At 41.1% G+C, this 22,168-nt stretch overlaps 1 protein-coding gene across 9 annotated transcripts in view; it reads right to left on the bottom strand.

The window, feature by feature from the left end:
• The window catches only part of tcf7 (transcription factor 7), a 77,395-nt gene that overhangs the window by 41,509 nt on the left and 13,718 nt on the right, over positions 1-22,168 (bottom strand). The gene's annotated exons all lie outside the window — the stretch shown is intronic.

The following is a 22,168-nucleotide window of genomic DNA, read 5'->3' as shown; positions in this document are numbered from 1 at the left end:
CTTGACGGCTACACTGCTGGGAGCTCAAGTAAGCGCAGTGGTGACACTTATTGGTTTAAGTGATGGGTGGGCTTAAAGTAAAGTGCATTTGGATGGCCTACCTCGTAATGAACTCCTAACTCAACTACTTAAGTTTAAAGCTACAAAACACTCCTCAGAATGTCTTTTGACACATGAAGGGGGAAAATGGTGATTTCAGTTTGTTTTTTGTCTCACCTACAATTTTCTAATGTTACGCATCACGCATTGCCACTTGAAAATAAAATGTCCTGCTATCAGCTCTGGACATTTTATTCCACTTTGTGAACTTTTTATGTCTTTAATGTCCGATCTGTTAATTGGAGAAACAGCTTACAGCTCTAACACTGCTGACCAGTAACCAGTTTCTGCAAGAAAAAGACTTTAAAACACTGCTTTCCTTGCCAACTTCTGTGCAGAGAGTGCTCACCATATATGCCAGCCAATGAGAATCTATTTAAAAGCTATTAAAGTTGTCATAATCTAATCCCTGGCACACACTACACAAATTCACTTAAAATGCTGGATGTGGTCAACATATAGAAAGCCAAAGATCAGGCTTTACAATGCTCTAAATGTTTAGCCTTCTCTTATATCTGTGCGATGTCCCCCCACCCCCACCCCCCGTCAAGTTTGTGAGGGACAGCCAATCACAATTAAAGCTGCTTACAGTTAAGGGGGAGTCAAATCCCTTACAAAGTGAGAGGGTACAACAAAGGCAAGTATAGGATAAATAGGGATTATTTTGAACTTTGAATCATGCAAAGCTACACTAGTAGCTGGAAATGAACACAATTGTGTAATTTAAAGACTTAAATAACACACAAACATACACCTTTTTTCCTGAAATGCACTTCAATATATATAAGACGCTTCCCTTCCAGCACACGCAACTTTCATGTGTTGTGTCTGTGTTTGTGGCGTCGGGGCGTTGACGAGGGGGTCATACATGGCTGACTCTACATATAAGCCAACTGCTTTTGAGTGAAGTTTTTGGGGAAGCGGGCGACTCAATCAGCTTACATGCTTTCTGCCCTCCGGGTCACCGGTTTGCTTCACATGTACGGTGCTTTCTGTCTGATCTGCCGCTTTGATGTTTCTATCGAAATCATCTCATCCCTGTGGCGTTTGTGTTATGGGACATATTGAAGGCCACGCAAAAGAAATAACCGGCGGGCAGAGCGCGCTGAATGGCCTTAACATCCCCCAAACAGAAATATTTATTTTTACTTACATGCACACTTGCGCTCTATGGGTGATTTGGCAAATATGAAGGGATATCTACTTTTTTGAAAAGTGAGAAGTTTTTGCACAAATTTACATTTGATTTGTATAATATATTTCCCTTTTTATTGCTGTGAAAACACAAAGTAAAACACTGACCAGAACCAGAAAAAGTTTTTCTTAGTGGCATTACTTTCTTATATTGTTGAATTTGAACATTTAATGAAAAAAAGGCTGATTTTTTTTGTTTTCCTTTTAGTTGCTCACTCTTTGTTGTATAGATGTGTTGTTTGATAGAACAAACCAAATGTCTATTTATTGGAGTTCTACAAGGTCAAGGGTTTTTTTTTTAAAGAAAAGAAAATTATTACAACTAAGGATGTCACTAATAATTATTCCAATCATCTGCAAAGATTAAACAATTTACAATGAAAAACACTCGCGACATTTTATTTCAAAAACAGAACTCAATCATTTTCTTTTGAAAGCTTCTTCTACTTAACAAATGGCACAAAATATATTATAGCAAATTCATTTTGCTATATGTCATAATATGTATTACGGGAAGGTATTTATCTAAACCATTGGAAACCTCAAAAATCAAGTTTTCAAGAATAACAAAATATCAAACACCGTTAACTGATTATTCATACAGCTTTAGATAGATTTTCTTTTAATCACCTAATGAATCATTGCAGCTTTGCCTGTCTGTTCATGGAAATAAACTTGAAACGGATTATTTCCACGACCATACGCTTCTGGCTTTCATGCTACCAGCTAGACGAGAAGATTGGTTTCTTATCATATCTCATAAGTGCTGAGCTAAAAACAGCTAAAGAAGCAGCTAACATGATCATTTAAAGAAGTGAAAACCCCCTGCAACACTTGCATAGAGTTACATAAAACAACTTTATTTGAACTGGCCTATAAATACGGTTGACTCTCACACATCAGCAGGCAGCTTTTTATTAAAAATGAACTGTAACTTGTCGCTGTACGGTGACTTGCATGCCGAAAGTGATATTTTATTTATCAGTAGATAAGAAAATTCTTGAAAGCTGAAGATTCGAAACAAAGGTACAGATGATTTATCTGTTCGTTATTTCAACTTTGCTGTAGACTTCTTACAGTCCCAAAAAACATAAAGTGCCCCGTTTGTTCGATTGTCACTACAAGACAATTTAGGTGGTGAGGGGGAGAAAAAATAAACCCAAACCCAGCCAAACAGCACACAAACCAGCAGACATGTACACTGATTGGAAGAGGTGACTCACAAACAGATGACATCAGGAGCGAGCCCAAGCCCCGAGGCTGCTGTCCAATCAACGCGCGTTCTTTTCATTGTCTTCTTAGAGATCAAGCAGTCTGACTGAGGAGCACTTAAAGAGCCATCTTTCACCAAAGATTACAGTTGCTGCAACAAACAGTTTTGAAAACAGGCTTTTCATCAGCGGTAACCAGTGTGGAAACTCAGATACTAAACAGTTTGAAAGGGTTTCGCAGAAGTCTCAGTGCATGCTGACATGCATTCAACAAAGGGAAGGGGGGGGCAAAGGGTCCCTGACAATGGCTCGACACTGAAATTCCTTCTGAAAGGCTGCTTGAGCCATCATTTCATTTGACTTTTGAATCTGTGCGACAGTCCCCCGCTGCATTCCTACCAAAAAAAAAAAAGATTTTACAGGGGAAAAAAGGAAAATAATGTAATAAAACAATCATCTGGGTCCTTAAAGTGATTCGTTACCTGAATCACATGCTGCTCGTGTCCCATTTAAGGACAGCTGATCACTGAGTTAATGTGCGTGTTTCAATGACATGTGCTTCGGGACATTAGGAGGGGATCGTTTAAAAAAGTATCTGTATTGGTAGCAGAAAGACTGGAATGAGTTAGTGAGCTGGTTATTGCTTAAAAAACTGCTGAAACAGTTCATATGATCATTCAGTTCATTTAGAGAGACAAAAAGAAGACATGGGTGGATGTGACGGATGCAGGAAAAGCACGGAAATGACAGGATGGAGTGAAAAGTAGATGGATGGAAGTGTAGAGGGAGGGGTGAATGTGACTCTGTCTCTCCCTCGCTCCTTTCATGTTCTAATTTATGCTGTCTGATTAATTCCTTTTACCCCAGCGGCTGGAGTGATTCCTCTGGATGTCCCACCCGCCTCCTACCCCCAACCCCACCCAGCTCCCAGCAACTTAACCTGTTCTGCTCTCCCTCTCTACTGTACCCCCCCTTCCCCTCTCAGGCCCACCTGCTGAGCTAGCCCCCCTCCACCCCTCTCTTTCTGCTCACTACAGAGCAGCCAGAAAACACAGGAGGAGTGCCGTAGCCATGGTAACCATAACACCGCTTCCACCGCAGGTTGCAACAAGTCTCCGCCACCTAATCTGAGATCTGCCGCGCCACTTGTTTCGATTCCACAGACAGAATAATGCGAAGTTTAGTCATTAAAGGGTAAGTTCACCCAAAATAAAAACCAAAAAACAATAATAAGACGTACTTAGCTTCCTCTTTCATCCACTGCAACAGTTTTGATTTGTCAATATGAGGCGTCAGGGGAAAAAAAAGCATGAATTTTCTGGGTGGCGAAATGACTCTCTAAAGCAGCTTTTTGTATCCAAAGATGACTCATTTTGATCACTGACTAATTGCATGACTCATTTCATTAAATATTAACTGTTAGAACTGACTGTTAGCTTTTTTTTTTTTTTAAAAAACAAAAAACTTTTTTTATTTATAAGAAGTATTATGGGGTAGGTTGGCACGGTGATGGCATCAATTCCCAGAATAAATTTTGCCGCTTATAAAAATCTCTCTCTTTCTCACTTTCCTTACACTTTCTCTACATCATCAAAAAAAATATTTAAATTTTAAAGATTACTAACTTGTTACCCGAGTCTCCTTATTTCTGAGAAATGAGAAGATTAGAAGAAATCAATCTAGGAAGTTTAATCAGGAAGCGCAAGGAAAGAGAATCTTTGAAAAGGTGAAAGGCAATTTAATTGTTTGGTTTTTTTTTTAAATCAACTCAGTCTGATGGAAAAAAAGGTTAAATCGAACCGATTTTGTGTGAATAAACTGCAAATCTAAATAAATAAATATATATATGTATATTACCTGAGAGCTCTGGTAGCATGTGACCTGTCCAAACAGGCAGAAGTTTAAATCTAAAGAAATTTACAGAGCTCTCACTTTACTGCTTCAACCAGGGCATTAAAGTCGTGCTTTTCAAAAAAAATAAAACAAAATAATTGAATGTTACAAGACTGCTTTCAGGAGAAGAGAACGGTTTCAAGTTGAAAACTATACTCTGGAGTTTCATCCAAACACCTGGAAAAACAGCTTTGGTTTTCCTCTCGACTCATTTATCGTTATAAGTTGTTGTTACCACAAGTGGTTTGGCTTGGTCTCTGGGGGGGATTCGATGCTTTTCTGTAGCATGGATAACGTCTGCAGTCAGTTACTGTTACACAGCTGCATCAGTGTCCCTGAGCAAAAGTCTGAAGTGAAAAGAGAGAAAAAACAGAAAGAGCGAATATCCTCTCGTGTCCCTTTAGCGCTGCAACTCCGCAACGCGTGACTGCTGGAACATTTTCATTGTGATTTAATTCGGTTAGTAAAGACAGGAAATCTGATTATGTTGGCTTCACAAATTTGATCGCATAATATCAATACTGTTATATCATCTCTGCCTTTCCCTGTGGTGGTTCAGATCAACTAAAAGCAGAAATGCTATAAACATGATTTTAATCTCCCGGCTGGATGATGGGATATTCCCTGTGTGTTGAGTCCAAGCCATGACGGTAAAACATATTCCTTTTTTCTCTCGCTATGATGCTGAGAGATGCACTTCATGTGTCTGGCAAACATCCTCGCTGTAGTTTGACTGGCTTGAATTATAGATAGGAGACGCGAGCCACCCGCTGCTTGTTTGTTTGCTCGAGACTTTGAGTAAGCAGAGGGAACGCCAAAGGACCAGAGAGAGAGGGAGAGATGAAACAAGAGACGGAGAGAGCAGCAAAGATGAAGAAAGGATGGAGGAAAGATGGACAGAGCGGGAAAAGACAGAAAAGGAGAGGAATGCAATCTACAGGAGCTTGCTGAGCACTGTCAAGGTTGGGAATCCTGAGGAGGCCATCTGTGCTGCTGATACAACAATCTGCATAAAAAACGAGCTGAAAAGACCGTCGACATCCCGCGCTGCGACATTTGGTAGAGTGTTTGTAGCCAGTTCCCAACATTTCTCATCAGATGTGTTGTGTTTAAGTTTAGAGGCTGATTTTAGACACTAATATCCATCCAGGTATATGATGAGAAATTTAAAAAGCTCATCAGAAACAGAAGACACAATAGATATTATTAGAGGCAAAAAAAAATTAGCAAAAACAAAAAGAAGCAAGCAAAGCAGTAACACAGAAACAGATGCACAGTGACCGTAATGGGAGCAGAAAACAGCCCGTTTCATAGTAACCATACCCGCAGCCATAATAGTTTGTCGCCAAGTGCCATCTTACATCACCGACCGCCGGTCCCTGCGCTGCACCTCAGCGGCGGTTCTTCTGAATCCAAGGGGGAACCCTCCTCTACCCATCCAGATTACATTACACATGGCTCAGGGCTCTGATGTGGCTTCAGATAGAGAGCATACAAACCCCGGCCTGCAACCACACAGCCCAGCTCAACTCAGGCCCCATCCTGTGGTCTCCATGCTATGAAAGAATATTTTTGAATGCCTTTAACATTTCCTAACTGTACTCCCCCCCTGCTCCACATGCTGCTCTCATTTAGATTTCTTTTCTGGGGGGAGTCCAAAGAGCGCCAGTGGCTGTGACAAGTGGCTCTGAAGGGATGCGAACACAGTTTCATAGGTTTTTGGGTTTGGACAGAAGGCTCTGGTAAGAGTGGAGACGAATCAAGGATAACTAATCAGCATCACAGATGAGGTCTCCTTATTTTTGCATTACAAAAAGCATCAGACTGGAGATATATTAACACTATTTCCCTTATACAACCAGGACAGATGAGTAGAGATGAGTAGTAGTGGTAGAATTATAGAAATCACAATCCTGGAATATGTAATTGAAATTAATGTGTGGGCCAACAAACAAATGACATTATATATATTTTTATAGACCCACATGCTTTTTAATGGATTGAGCAGAGAATCTGATGAGGAGATAAACAGCGTAATGAAAAGCTAGGAGGCCAAAAGATGGGGAGAAAAACACCCAAAATTACAAAGAGATTGGGGGAAAAATGTAAACAGACAAGAGGATACAGATGTTAATGCACATAGGTACAAATAAGCATTGTGCTAAATGCAGGCCTAAAAAGATAGATAAATAATCGCGGTGTTATAGTGGCAAACATGTAGACAAACAGACTCCTACTAATGGAAACAGCTGACCAAAGGAAGCTCGGCGCACACGCATGCACGCACACCATTACAACATCGTCAGCTCCCATCCTTTTCATCCATCCCTCTTCTACACATCAATTAAATCTCTTTCCATTGGCCGGGTCTTGTACTATATTAGCACCCTACCTTCCCTCTCTGCCTCTGAGTGAGTTTCTCTTTAATCTTCAGGAGATGTTACCATTGATGGCCTATTGATTTGATGTTGCGCCAGCTGCTTTTATCTCCAGGATCTCAAAGAGGTGAGCGAGAGAAGAGATGCACTCCCCACCAGGTCCAACCAAGCAGACTGGGTTTTTTTTTTCTCTTCTTCTTCTTCTTCTTCTTTTTTAACTAGACTTTCTTAACCTGAGGTGGTCGGAGCCCTTTTAAGAGATGGGTTGAGAGATCATTTACTGACTTTGGAAATTGTAGAATCATAGATAGTGTTTATGCAAATGCGACTATTCTTAGTTTATCCTTGATAAAACAGCCTGAACTTAAAATCAGTTCGTAAATGAGGTTAAAGACGGTTTGTTTTGTATCACCACGCAAACCTTGCGTGTGAACTATGAGCACCACACTCTGGATTTTACCTCATTTTGAGCCTTTACCGGCATCACGTAACTCAGTCTAAGCATGACATTTTATCTGAGACAGTGACATTTACCATATCAAATCAAAGCAATGAGACTATCGTTTTCCCACATCAGTATATTTGAATGCAGAAAAAAAAGTCATCTCACAAATCATCAGCAGTCTTCTTTTGAAGTCAAACCATTTAGATCTGATGTTTTTAACATACACAAGACTCCAAGGAGAAAAAGAAAAGGGTTCGCTCTCGGTTTGGACCAAAAAAGAAGAAAAAAAAACAGTGTCGAGGATTTCGACACAGCCCCGCTCAGCAGGAGTCCTCTGTATTTGTTGGTAGAGCGAAGCGAGGGCGCTACCATCCAGCTGACCACATGTGGAGCTCGTCCAAAACCCTGCGAGAGCCAGCGTTGGTGCGTTTCGACCACAGAGCTGCATGCACGGGCCCGCGGGGCCTCGCTGTGCGGCAGCAACACAGAGGCCGCCTGTCACCGCGTGCCATCTCTGTGGCACAATGCTCTCTCTCTGCCCTACCGTGTCCATGTATTTATGTGTTTGCACCACATGTGCACGCTCGCATGTATTTATGCGTATCGTGTTATTACTTTCCATCTGTTTGGGAACGTGTTTTATAAGTCGATGTGCACGTATCGTTGTGTGTTTGTGTTAGGGTCCCTGGAGAGGGCATGGCACGCCTGTGTTTTGCAGAGCGCCTGCCAAAAGCTACCCGGCTGGCTTACGGGGCTAGGGTTGATATTTTGCTATCGATCATATGTACAAATAACATGGTGACTTACCAGCAGTGTGTAATTATCACCCCCCAAAATAAAATAGCTGGCTCTACTTAGGGACTCTGCCTTTCAATCAACTTCGGTCATCTGCGCACTTCTGCACTTATTTTTTTCGACTTCTTCTTCTTGTACTCCTCACGCATGACTTCCCTCTGTACACCTTTAAGTTAAAAAAAGATGAAGAAAAGACTTTCCTTGTGGGTGTCATGTGGGAACTGAGGTCGCAGAAGAGTTTCTGTGTCAGACACTCCTGCAATTTTCCACCTCAGGAGTTTGTACGATTTCTTTAAGGCTTCTTCCACAGCTGTGGTGGGAACAAAAGCAGCAGCAGTGTGGGGTAAAGTGCATCGAACTTCACGACGCTGATAAGTATGTCACTTCCAGCTATGACTGTCCAATCTGTCCGTAACCATAATGTCATGTGGGACCAAAACCACTGACTTGGATAGTCGGGATTGCTGAAGTCTTTGATATTTGATCTGCTTCACTAAATTAAAATATATTCATTCAGTGCCAGCTCACAACAGCAGTATGTGTGAAAGAGTTTACAGCGTCTTCATCTATCCAACTTCATTCTGTCTGTTTAACAAAGTAAACAAACATACAAGTGTTAACCAAAGTGACATCGTTCACCAAAGGTCATGTCTCTGCCTCGGGGGGGTCGTCATTTTTAAACAACTTGCCCTCTTCTCTTTAAAAAGAGAAAAAAATTAGGTACGGTTTGATTCTTTAAATCAACAACAACTGGAACAGCTCATCTCAAGACCAGACCAGGCCTCACGGACTTTATCAGATGGATTTATTTATTTATTCTTTTTTTTTTTTTTTGCTCCTCTGCCACAGAAAATCTCTCTTTTTTGCTTCTTTTATGACAGAAAATCGATGACTGGTATGCGACTATAATGGTCTTTCAACCATTTAACCAATTTATTCTTGTCACTCATCCATTCATTCTTTCTTGTTTTCGTGCTCTCGTTCGTGCATTCTTCTGCCCGTCCCTCTATCATTCTGATCTATCCATCTTCTCTATAAAAACGTCTAATGTTTGCGTCTGTGGTCGGCTGAATTGTTTAGCCGTGATTTGTAATGTAAATATGCGGTTGCGTATGAGAGCATCGCTCCCTCTTGACGCCGCCTGAACATACACACACAAGCACGCGCTCGCACACACATGCGAATGCTCACTGCATATTCAGAGAGCAACCAGCAGCTGCCTGGCTCAGCTCTGTTACTCCTACTAAGCCATAATTGTTCCCGGGCCTCTCCTCTCTCAGCGCGGGTCCACCCGAGCCAAGCGGCTAACCATGAGCAGCCCTTATGGCTCGCTTCGCCTTCAGGCTTGGACTGCCCTCGATGGAGCCGACAGTCTCCGTCGCAGGGCAGTCTCAGATGATTAGTAAGGCTACTTAGCTTTCTTAGTCAAATGTGCAACTGGTTAGTGAGTTGGTGCTTTTATTAGAAGTTGGTGAGATGATTCCAAAGAGCAGGAATCAAGAATCTGAGGCAAAGCTTCCAGCAAAAGTACAAAATTTACAAGTAAAACATCATTTATCTGATTCTCATCTCGACATCTTTGTTACCCTCATGATGTCTGCAGTACACAGTACTTATCTGCTTCTCAGTCTTAAAGCCCCCATCCTATCTCTCTCACTCCCTCACTTGTTTAATGTCAGTCCAAGCAAAACAAGTCGGGCGAGCAAAAAGCCAAGCAGCGCGACCGAGGCCAAACCAGCGATCGCTGCTCTCGTCCTGGACCGCTTCCCTCCCTCCAGCTACTGCATGCAACGCCGCTGTTTTCGAACGGGCTTTCAACCAATTACTCCCACTGATCAAACTCCGTGATTCTTCTGATTTTGCTTTCCGCGACTGGCTCGCGAGGAAGCACCTCATCCAGAGCCAACATATCTTAGGATAATTTCATCTTGTGCAACAAAGATTCGCAGTTTCCAAGAATTCTGCTCTGCTGCTGATGTGCTGTTTAATGCAACACCTGGAAAATGTGACTTTAAACATGGTATTGTTTTCCATGATGACAGGTGATGGAGTGATTTAGTTTTTCCACCTTTGCTGCCCGACTGATAACGGCTTAAAAAAAACAAAACAAAACTCCTGTCCGATGAAGACTTTAGGAAAGTACATGTGGAAATTCCTGTTTCATTTTTAATGCCTCCCTTTAGAAAGCTTCAATGCTGGTTCAGGCTGGAATGGCGATTTCTTTGTATCAACAAAGCTAAACCACATCCTCTTTTCTTTCTTTCTTTTTTTTTTTTTAAACCAACGTTTTGTTTGTACTTATCTTTTTTTGCTGTTTCTGTTACAGTTTCCACTGCAGGTTCAGATGCTTTTGCAGACAGCAAAATCATCTCCATTTAAGGTGGAAATAGGAAAGAAGGAGATGCAGTTGAGCAAGCGAACCCTTAAAATTTTCCACCAACAACTTAACAACAGCACACGGTTAAGGAGGAGCCGTGTGTGTGTGTGTGTGTGTGTGTGTGTGTGTGTGTGTGTGTGTGTGTGTGTGTGTGTGTGTGTGTGTGTGTGTGTGTGTGTGTGTTCAGGTGACAATGAGACTCGAGGCCTTTATTTTCCATGGTAAACCACACTAGGCTTAACCTCGCTCAACTGTACACAAGAAACACGGGTGTGCACACGCAAATACAAAGACACAAAATGCACTTGGACACACACACACAAACACACAGAGTGACACAGAGAAGATTTGTATTGCCAAAACAGTAAAATTTTGCCCTCAGTACAGTTTTATTGCAAATGAGAAAACACTTGTGCCTTGCAGAGCCACAAATAATATCTACATGCGCTGTTTAGCTCTACTACGCTTGGTAATACTGTTTCTGTTGCCATAAGCAGAAACTTCTGAATGTAATATCCAGGTTATGTTTTATGCAACAGCACCTTGCATTAATTTGGCCGGCCTTGCAGGCACCAAAGAGGTTCTTGGATTTTTTTTTAAACCCTACAGATCAACAGCAGAAGCATCATTTGAGTAAAATAAATGAAGGATTGCATTTTGCCATTAATATGTTATGAATCAGTGCCCTAAAACAGTGGATAGAACTGCTACAAACAAGTAGGAAGTAGGAGAAGTTGAAGGTGGAAGTCTTGCTTTAATAACATGTACTGCATCCCTGACAAATTGCATTAAAAGAGCTGTGTGTGGACACAAATGACACTCTAACCACTCCCCTCTCACCTTAACCAAACAGAATATTTCCACCAGTGAAAAAAGAAAACGAAGGGAAACGCATCTTAACCAGAAAATCTGCTCATAGCTTGTTTTAATACTATTAATAAATAGAACAATCGCTCGTCCTAAAGGTCATCCAGTTCTGCAATAATGATCAATAAAGTTGTTATTTTTCTTGGGTCCTGTTTTTGTTTTCTGGAGTGTAACTCTTTAACTCTAACTGTCAGCAGGGTTCCTCCGGGGACATTCTCTCCTTTAAAAAAAAAAAGGCAGAAAAAATGAGAAAAATAAAAATCAACAGTCCTCTTCTCTTGCTTCCTCTAATCAAAACAGCATACCACTGACTTGATGTTTAGCTAATGGATGCTTAATTGAAACCAGTATTCCCTCAGCTGCTCTGGGATTAATGTGCCTCTGCGGGGGATCAACTGGAGCCTGGATGGCACTCAAGCTGCGCTGCTTGTTTGAGACAGTGTCAGAGTTATGGCTGTCTTTAATTGGAGGCATTAAGACCCTAGGCCCGTTTTAAAATAAAAACAGAAAACAAATTATAGCGCAGACGGGGCGCAGAAGAGAGGCAAAGGGTAAAAAAGAATGAATGCGAGACAGAGAATCGAGACGGGATGAAGGTCGCCACGCTTTGCAGCTCAGTAGGGGAGCCAACAAGTCCTCTGGGTCCTGACAGTGGGTTGACTGCGCCTGTGCCTGCTGTAAATCTGCTTCTGTCTGGGGGATGATTCGGCAAGGGGACCATAAAAACATCACTGATGGAGACTGTTTGTCTGACTGACTGTCAGAATAGAGTCTGTCCTCTTCTCTTCCCTCTGAATGAAATAAAAAATGACAGCGTGACATCTGCAGCGAGAAGACGGTGGTGATGGGTGGAGGAGTCAGCGATCGTGAGTTCATTTGGCCAAATCGCATCAGATTAGCTCAGATCTTTTCATTCACAGAATTTTGTGGGGTTTTGATTTATTTTTTAAACTGCTGAATTTCCCAGCAAGTTGTTTTTCATACTGTGCTTTCCTCAAATCTATAGAAACTTCAAGGGCGATCCTGTCGGTGTCTTTCTGCAGTCGCTATCTTTCTGATAGTAACTGCAGTCTTGAGTCTTGCTTCGCATGTTCAACCTCTGGTTGCCATAACTACTTGCACCCAGTTAGGAAATTCAAAGAATGCAGTGCAATCCCAGGCCATTGCCGATTTCTCCTAGTTGCAAGAAGGTTGCCGTCCTGTTTTTACTGCAGTATGACTAACGACAGCACTGAGCGCATGTATGTTTTATTACATATAAAGGTTTGTGATTGTAATCTTTTTAATGTATACAGAATATCATCAGTCATTTGAGAGTAATAATTTGGGGTGCGGACTAATTTACTGATGGCCCTATTTAATCATTCTGCACATCAAGAATCTCTTTAAAGGACAACATTTGACAAGGGAAGGACTACTAACACTGGCAGATCTGACACCATTTCCCACCTTATGTTGAATAAAAGCCAAATATTAATGTAATAAATTATATCATCTACAACAGAGAACAGGCCAGGAAAAGAAATCTACAGTCATTTTGGCTGCAGCAGCCCCTCTGCTCCCTTTGCTTGCTTCTTTTTCAAAGAGATCCACTTCCTATTGCTGAAAGCAGAAACTGACTGTCAGAATTCGAGCTAGCCGTGGATTCGTGTTCCTTTTCCTTGAGTGCGGTGGTGAAACAGTTAAAGGTGTTCGTAAGGTGTCAGAGTCTGTTTCAACTGAGCCTGTGGTTTTTTTTTCTACCAGGTGCACAACGCGGTTTCCAGCTTCTCATTGTTTACTGCTAACTCCCTTCCGCTACTGCAGTTACCTTCTTCCTCCATTGTTCTCATTCTCTCTCACTATCAGTCTCTCCCTCTTTCAACTTCTTTCACTCTTGGTACAAATTTCTCCATGTTTTTCCTCCATCTGATCGACCCAAACTGTACCCATCTGATAAATCAGATGATGTGTTTCTTTTGTTGTTCACTTCCTGCACACCCACCTCTTCCCTTTCATCTGTCCTTGGTGTGCATACAGTGTTTCCCACATACATGTCATGTACTATGTACAACACCTACACAATCGCACACACCCACGCTCACACACAGATCAACCACAGTGCAATGCATATCACGGTTGCTCTAGTTTTTTGTTTGGCCCCAAAAAACGTTCGCACAAGCTGATTTACCACAACACCTTCTCTCACACCTACACGCACAAAACACTGAATAAAAATGCTTTATGAGCGCCATTACTTCCTGAAACATATTAATGTATCAATGACATCAACGTTATCGTTAGCGGGGCTTCTTGTTTATGTTTTGGTTGGTTTTTAATGCCTCCCCTCTCAAATCACCTCTTCCTCAAATCCACCTCATTATTCTTCGCCCCCCTTTTTACGTCAAAGCCACGCTTCCGATAATTGCATCATGACTTCAATCGACATTTTCTGCATGTCATTTCTGCTCTCTCATCACCTGCTGATGGGGAAAAACATGCTCTCGTCGCGTGTCCATCGGTGCATGTGCGTGAGTACTGCACTCCTTAAAAGCCTGGGGGTTTTTTTCTTCTTCTTTCTAATGACCAAATGAAAAGTTCCCATGACTGTAAATGTGGGGATGGAAGTATCTCCCGTTTTCTGGTGAACAGGGCCAAACAAAGGTAGGAAATCAATTTGACGCATGACCGAGCTCCTTTTGAGGAAACTTGTTGAAAAGGGAATTCCTCCTTTTTCTTGCTTTAAAATTACATTAGCAGATGGACACAGTGCCAAAATCATAGGAGCTCAAACAGGAACAAGCTGTTAGTCCAACATGCAGCGTCCCTGTACCTCCGTTCATAACATCATCCTCACTGGAGAAACTCAAACTATAACATGCTTGGCAAACATGGTGGCATATTGTGGGAAACAGCTTTATCAGGTGCTGGAAAGTAACTGATGATAGGACACGTAGGAATATTTGGGATAAAATCTGGAATGTTTTGGGGAATTTTGGGGCATTGCTTTGCAAAATTATGAGTTTTTTTCAGTACCTTTTATTGCCAGGGATTTTTCTGTAATTTTTTCATACTCAAGTCGAATGTTGTGTGGACACTTAGCTATAACTGAAAGAAGAAAACAGTGGATCCTAGTAGCTTCATATGTCAGGTGTTCATAGCATCATAGCTGAATACTAAAGCAGTGTCTGTATAGTGTAGTGGTTTACACTAGAGCTGGGCGATAGAACGATAACGATATGTATTGCGAAATAACTTTTTCTTGATAGAAAAATTAAACTATTGCGATAGACCTCGCCGCTCTTGTCCTCTTAAAAAAAAAAAAAGAACAGCCAATCCAAATTAAGTAGTGCCGAGCCGAACCAATCACAGCTGCAGCGTCACGTCACGTGACTTGTTACGTACAGCACAAGTGCCAAGCCGCACATGTGTATTTGTTTGGGAAGCAGCCAGCCGCCATGCCGCCTGGGTAATGGAGGAAATGAGCGTGCCGACTAGAGAAAAATCAACCGAGCGTGACCGAAGGTTACTGAAGAGAAAACCGATGATGGTTCCGACGCCGGAGAGATTGTTGAACGGAAGAGCCAGAGAAGTTCCGTAGTGTGAAGGTATTTCATTTCGGCTATTTCAAGTCTGACAAAAAACAGAGCAGCCACTGTAAATGTGCCGAAAGCAAGTCTGGAAATACAATAAACCGGTGCATGCTCAATCTCTGACTGGAAGCGCTAATTCGTCATTCGGCTTTTGTCAGACTAAAGTAACTGTTAAAACTGTTAGAAAAGCTCAGCTATACAACAAGGAGAGATTGAGAATTTCCTTTTAGTTCTCAGTTTATTTGATATTGACAAAGGTTAGTCAATTTTGTCTGTTCTTCTGTAAAACAAACTAAGATTTATTTTTAGAATTAATATTTTGTTTCTAAGTGGAATTGACAATTTAGTCGTCTGTTTCGTTTGTTCTATTTTGAAACTTAAACGCTTTAGCGGCTGCTTTTGTGTAGTTTGCAATATTTGCCTTTATTTATCTGAAAAAGTCTCATGTTCCTTAAGTACATCTACCCTGTTGAACTTATTATGGGAAATAAATATTTAAATCAAAACAAGCTGCTGATTATTTCACATTTTACTTGTGAGCAACGGCACATTTAAATCTTACAAACATAGTTATTTGGCTCATATCGTGATAGATATCGTTATCGCCTGAAATGAAAAAAGCATATCGTGATATGAAAAAATTTCATATCGCCCAGCTCTAGTTTACACATTTGCCTAACAGGCAAAACATCCCCGTCTTTGATCCCAGGAGGAGACAAATCCCATTGGAGTTGTGTCAGGAATGGGATCTGGGATAAAAGCTACCTGCTGTGGTGACCCACTTGTGAAAAAAGCATCTGCATACATATTTCAGTTCAGACAGCGGATGGAAGACACTAACTGCACATCGCTGGAAGTGGATGACATAAGTGCTGAATGCTGACTGACTGACCAGTTGGGTGACAGTGGGAGAACCGTGAAAAAAACTTCAAGGGTGAAAAAAGTGGACACTAAAGTGGACACTTTTCACTTCAGCTCTTCATGTCATAACTTTGCTCTTTCTGGTCCTTAGCCAAATACTAGAGCCTAGTTCACGGTCGCCACCTGAGTTGTTTTGCACGCCGACTGCGATGTCACCCATGACTGTTTATACCGGCGCTTGAGGTGTGTTGGGAATCAGACTCGCTGCAGTCTAGTTGCTCCTCAAAAACACCTCCCCATTAGCGCTGGAAAAGGAACATGAGAAGTCAAACAGGAAGCAAAGCAGGAATTCCAGAAATTCTCTGCTGTTGCACTGATATATCATTGAAATGGCGGGAAAGACCTGGCCAGGTAACAAAAATCAAGAGATGCACGGGCAAGCTGAAATGACACCAAAGCACAGAGCAGAACAGCAGGTGTAAATTCATTTTGGGGCATTACCATTTGAAAAGGTAACATAAACTTGGGGTTAGACCATCAACCCTAACAATCACACAAACAACAACACGTGACTTTTTGTCCTGTGTCATAAATGTGCACCAGATGAATCATATCGGTCTCTAGTATATACCATATAATATATATATGTATAGCACATAAAGTTAATGGCTGCCACCGTCTGTAGCAGGCGATTATCGTCAGAGGGAGGAAAAGATTTCTGCTCCCGCGTGTGTGTGTGTGTGTCTCAGTATTCGTGTGTGCATGTGTGTGTTTAAGATCACAGCCATGTGTGCTGGGCTGCTTCATGCGGCTGTGGAGGCTCCAGCTGGTCTAGGCAGAGCCACGGGCACGGGGTGGAGGAGGATGGGGTTTGAGTTTCATTTAGTCGACTATTTTTATGAACACTCTTTCAATAAAGTGCATATTAAAATGATGATAAAGGTCAGCTGCGGAGGCTGAGGTTTGGAGGGCGAAACGAGCGGAGGAGAGAAAAGTCAGTGGAAGAACATTATCAATTACTAGCATCAACACAGCAAATATGAATGTTTTATTTGCAGTGGAAAGCCCATTATGATTGATAATGGTGATTATTAATTTAAGTCAGTGAGTCAGTGATCAGCTAGACCACTCAAATAACAAGAATGTCAGATAAGAGTGTGTAGGCATTTAAGGGTATTTTCAAAATCAGTCCAACAAACGTCCAAGAAACTTACCTATTTATATCAATTAATGACCACATCAGCAATCTTAAATATCAACTATTATGATATTTGAAACTTATCTGACAAACTCTATTCAACAGTGGGTTTTCTTTTTATAACAGGTGGGCATGCAAGCGGTTACTTACTCATAAAAGGCCTCTTATTAAGTCATTTTGGTTAGTATTAGGTCATTGGTTACATTTTTTTTAACGTAAGTATTCACAGGTTTTATTAAGCTGCTATTTCATGTTGTTTTCCACAATTCCCTAAAGAGTTTATACTGTTGTACTTTATCGTCTAAAAGGGGGGAAACGGGGTTACAAGTTCTCAGTGCCCTTCTGGAAATCCTAAAGACAAAAAAAATTCCAGAAAACTTGAAATTCCCATTAGCGCAGAAATAAAGAAACATACCCACCAAGTGTTCAGCGCACACAGTGTACTGTTCTAAACCAGATCAACACTCACAGAAGATGTGACATCAGTGTCGTCAATCTGGAAACACACACACCCCTCAGAAGTAGAGTGTAAACAGGTTGTAAATTTCCTTACAGTGGATGGATGAAAAGAATCAGAGCTCACATGGAAATTTGTCATTTACGACTGCATGTGGTCGTCACACTGCAAACAGCAGATATGCCAGCGTAGCACAGCGTAGCACAGCGTAGCACAGCGCAGCGGCGAAATGCCCCACAAGTGGCTGAGGGGGAAGGGTTATAAAATTGTAAACACGAACAGAGGAAACACCTGAACGACTATTCTGATATTTAAGAGACACAGTTGAAATAAAGTTTTTGCTTTTCTCTGCTGTCTGAACTATTCTTTAACATTCTCCTCTGTAGATTTGTTTATGGCAAGTGTTGCAGCTGGACAGATGGCACCACAACAAAGTTATGTGTCAGTTTCATTACCTGAGGAGTCACTTTTTAGACAGACTTATAGGGCATCTATACTTGTTAAATCTACACCCTTCTGAAACCCTACGTTGTAACCTCCCTATGTGCCATCCATGTTGCCCGCACAAACAGCTTCTTCATCAAGTATAAATTAAGCATTAGGATAAATGTTCAGCTTAAGTAAGACTTAAGAAGAAAAACAACTGCAAGCACTATGACGTTGTGCGTCTTCATGAAAGCTTTTTTTCCCCTGTTGGTTATGTAGAGGTACTACAAATCTAAAAACATGTGCATTTAAGCTTGTGGTGAACTCTGCACTCATTTGCTCAGAGTTTCTGCCCCAGAACACACTGCACTCCCACTGCTTACTTAACTATTGTCTTTTAGTCTATGGCTCTTCTGATTAAACCATGGTTTGTGGGGGCATTTTATAAAGGGGAAATTACAAAGCAGATCCTATCAACTTAAGTTTATTTTAGATTTCTAGCTCACAGGTGCACAAGTGACAAATCCAATTCCTAGAACATCTTTAAGGAAGATTTTTTATGCCTATATTTTTAACGTCAGCACATTGAAGCTAAACTATGATGACAGGAACGCTCGATTTACTTATTAGACTGAACGCAGTCGAGACTTAAGAACTAAATGTTGAGGATCTTTTAATATTTGCATGTGATAAACTGTCCTTTGCCAATCTTAAGATGCAGATCTTACAATTTTGTAGTGCAGATATAAATGACAGCATATATCAAATTAGCTCAGTTTATCTGATCAGCGACTCATCAGAGCCCATTCCTGAAATTCATATTTCTCATCGTCTCTTAATAAAATTCTGTAACCCATCACTTGGTTTTTTATTTTTTTGGAAAGTACGAAATGATTATGTGTGAGTTACATGTAAAACTCTTCGAGAAAGGTAGCGACTTCTTTTGCGAAACTGTCTGATTATTGTCAGTAATGAAGAGGAAATGAAACTACACTTTTAATTCCCATAGGTCATGTGACCTAAAAAAATCCCACTCTCTCTCACTTTCTCTCTGTCTGTCTGACAGACACACAAACACAAAGACTACTACACACAGAAACCCAGTATAGAGTGTAATCACCTGAATATCACTTGATCTCCCACCGATATGTAACCCTAACATCCATGTTGGAGTTTCTTATACATTTAAAAGTTTACATCACAACAAAATTGAATGTTTATAATTATACGGCCTTTACGTGACAGTATAAAGCCCCTTGATGTGACTGCTGTTGTGATTTGGCGCTATATATATAAAACTGAAGTCTAATGAATGAATAACTTTAACTAAAATATGCCGACTCGGCAAACTACTCTTGCAGGTGCAAAGCGTTGGTGTAAATCCCTTCACGGCAGTAACATATACGAATTTACTCTTTGCTTTTTAAAAGAAACCTGATTCATTAATTAATTTATATAGATTCACTTTAACTTCTCATATTTATATCTTCATATATATATATATAGTCTGAATATGTTGTTTCTTCATTAATGCACTACGAATCTCCTCATTGCCCAAGGACCCAGGATGAAGGAGGGATTCAGCCTGTTAACTGGTTGCATGTGTGGCCTGCTAACCTATAAACTTTGTGATGTGGTTCAGTGTGTGTGTGTGTGTGTCTCTTTAAATGACCTGTTCCACAAAGCAGCAACATACTTGTTCTGGGGAGCTGCCAGATGCCCAATCATGATAACAGCGACACATTAGACTACACACTGCACGCCTGTTAAAATACATATTCGAAATAATATCCTTTTGCACTTCTTTGAAACAACTTGTCTTTGTGACCTATCCTGAAGGCAGCGTAGACATCAAATTTTTGGAAATGCATACTGTGTAGTAAAAGTTAAAGTAATCTTAGGGCTCGCAGTTTTCTTTCAGTTTCAGCTGGACACCATGCGGATTTGTTATCTCGTGAGTAAACTGTGCTGCATCACTACTTCCTTAAATCAAAAACCACACGTTTCAAACCATGATATTGTGGACAACGATATGTGAAAAACTAGCACTTCAAACTTTTCTCCAGTTCTTTTTACTTGACCAGCAAACCATGCGTGCAGCGCGAAGATGCACATAGACACATTTGCATGCGCGTGTGGCTACTTTGATATCTGGTGTAAGAGAGAGACATTGCTGTCATTGATTAACTACAGGCTGTGAACACACATCTGGGAGGTCTGGACAGCTCGCTCTGTAAACAACAACGTAGAGGTTTTGCATGGTTTCGCTCCACAGGCCAATGACTCACCTGGGTGCAACATCCCGCAACTCTCTCACTGACTCACACAGACATTCATGTGCGCACACACACACACACACACACACACACACACACACACACACACACACACACACACACACACACACACACACACACACACCTCATAAACAAACACTGGGACCTAAACAAAGAGCCTCTTTGTGAACCTTGACCTTATGTCAACTACCTTTATGTCTCTCTGTGTTTCTTTTTTTTTTTTTCAATCCTGCAAAAATGCGACCACTTCCCCCTTCAAGCTGTTACAGTGCATAACTCTCCCATTCAAGCAGAAAACTGGCTTGTATACACAGCTTAGAGAGCAAGGAATAAAAATGAACTTAAAACAAACAAAAAAAACACTTTTATGTTTGCTTAAGGTTTCCTTGAACCACATGTTGCACAACACGGGACCTGAGGTGCTCCGAAGTGCTGCTTTACGGAGACCTCGATGCAGTGCCAACGCTACAAGACGGCAACTAAAATCAAGGCCCTCTGTGTTTTAACATGTTTGACCTCTAGCATATTCTTGCTGGCAGGAAACGTAGGTGGAATCATGGGAAATGTGGTCTTCATTTAGAAAAACACCTGCACTAACGCCACATGAGGTTACCAACCTTCAAGACCCCTTGTTTTCATTTTAGTTTCATACCAACTGCAGAAACTTTAGCACACTTAGTTCGGCGTGGTGCTCGCTGAGCGAACACATGCTGTTTTGTCTCCGCTGGTGCGTTTGAGTGTATGAAGGCAGAGAGAGGGAGCGCGCGCGAGAGAAATAAAGTTAATAATAATCAAATAAACCCACAGTTCCTTTGCCAACACCTGTCTTTTACTGCTCTACCACTTCCCCCACCCCATCTTCCTTCAACGCCGGAAAGAAATAAGTGGATGAATAATTACAGGTATAAACACCTCAGGGCTATCCAAAGGGTTTTTTTTCTCCCCCTCCTGATATTCTTCTTAACATTACCGCCTCTTCAAATAGTCTTCTGAACAGTTTCTCTTCAGGTGCCTTCACAGCCCGCTACTTCAAAGCCAGTAGGGCGATGAGAAGGCTCTTATGGTCATTTGTATTTTAATCTTTCCCCCTCCTCTTCTCCTCCTTCTATAGCGCTGTCTTTACCTCTCCAGCCTTTCCTCTATAAAAATTTATTTATCTGTCTTCATCCGAATCTATTTCGATCTTGAGCTCACATTTTCCGTTGGCTGTGGTCTCCCTGAGACTAAGTGAACATGGCAACCTCAAACAAACAAGCATGATATCCAGCAATTATAAAGATTATGATTTATATCGACTAGAAACATCTTTGTTTGGTCCTTGCATTTGCTTTTCATGTCTTTAGTCACTGACACAAGATGAAAGTACACATCAGAAGTCATATTTACATTAGAAAGTTTTATTTTATATTTACATCTGATAGGCGAATAACTTTTTAGATAGATAACTTTTCATTGAGTATCTTGGCGTTCATGGATGCAAATTTGCAAGAAAGCGTCAGATTATGAGATGCACCTCCTTTTTTTCTCTCAATATTTTATTCACGCTGTCAAATAATAAAGAGAATACACACTTACAATTTAAACCAATGTTTCAACACCAGTCAATACTCCTTCAAATCACAGCCAGCTGCCACTTCCGTAAAGCTTAAACTATAAAGCTTAGAAAAATAGTTTCTTTGTTTCATCTTATTTTGTTGCTGTTACAATGATACACGTCTATATTGAACACAGCTGGAGTTGTAATAAATAAGCTTATGCTCAGATTTGGAAAGTTTTTTATTATATTCTTGGCTCTGTATGATGTCAGTAAGATCCGACTTGATTATAAGGTCGTATCTGGCTGTGAGCATAGAAGCCACGCCCATCTGCTGTTGAGACCTTCTGCTTGTGAGGGGTAGCCGATCAGAACCGAGGGGCCGCGCTGAAGCCCAGTATAAGATAAATAGGGATTATTTTGAGCTGTGAATTATGCAAAGCCATTCCAGGAGAGTCCAAAAATAAAATACGGAGCTGGAAAATGAGCGTAACAGGTTCCCTTTAAGAGGTCCTCACAGAAGTTAACCAACATGAGGTGACTGTGATGGAAAATGGTGAACAG

The sequence above is a fragment of the Rhamphochromis sp. 'chilingali' genome, assembly GCF_963969265.1.
Source record: "Rhamphochromis sp. 'chilingali' genome assembly, chromosome: 19".
Taxonomy (NCBI): Eukaryota; Metazoa; Chordata; class Actinopteri; order Cichliformes; family Cichlidae; genus Rhamphochromis; species Rhamphochromis sp. 'chilingali'.
Note: the sequence above shows the minus strand (reverse complement) of the source record. Positions and strands in the feature narration are given on the sequence as shown.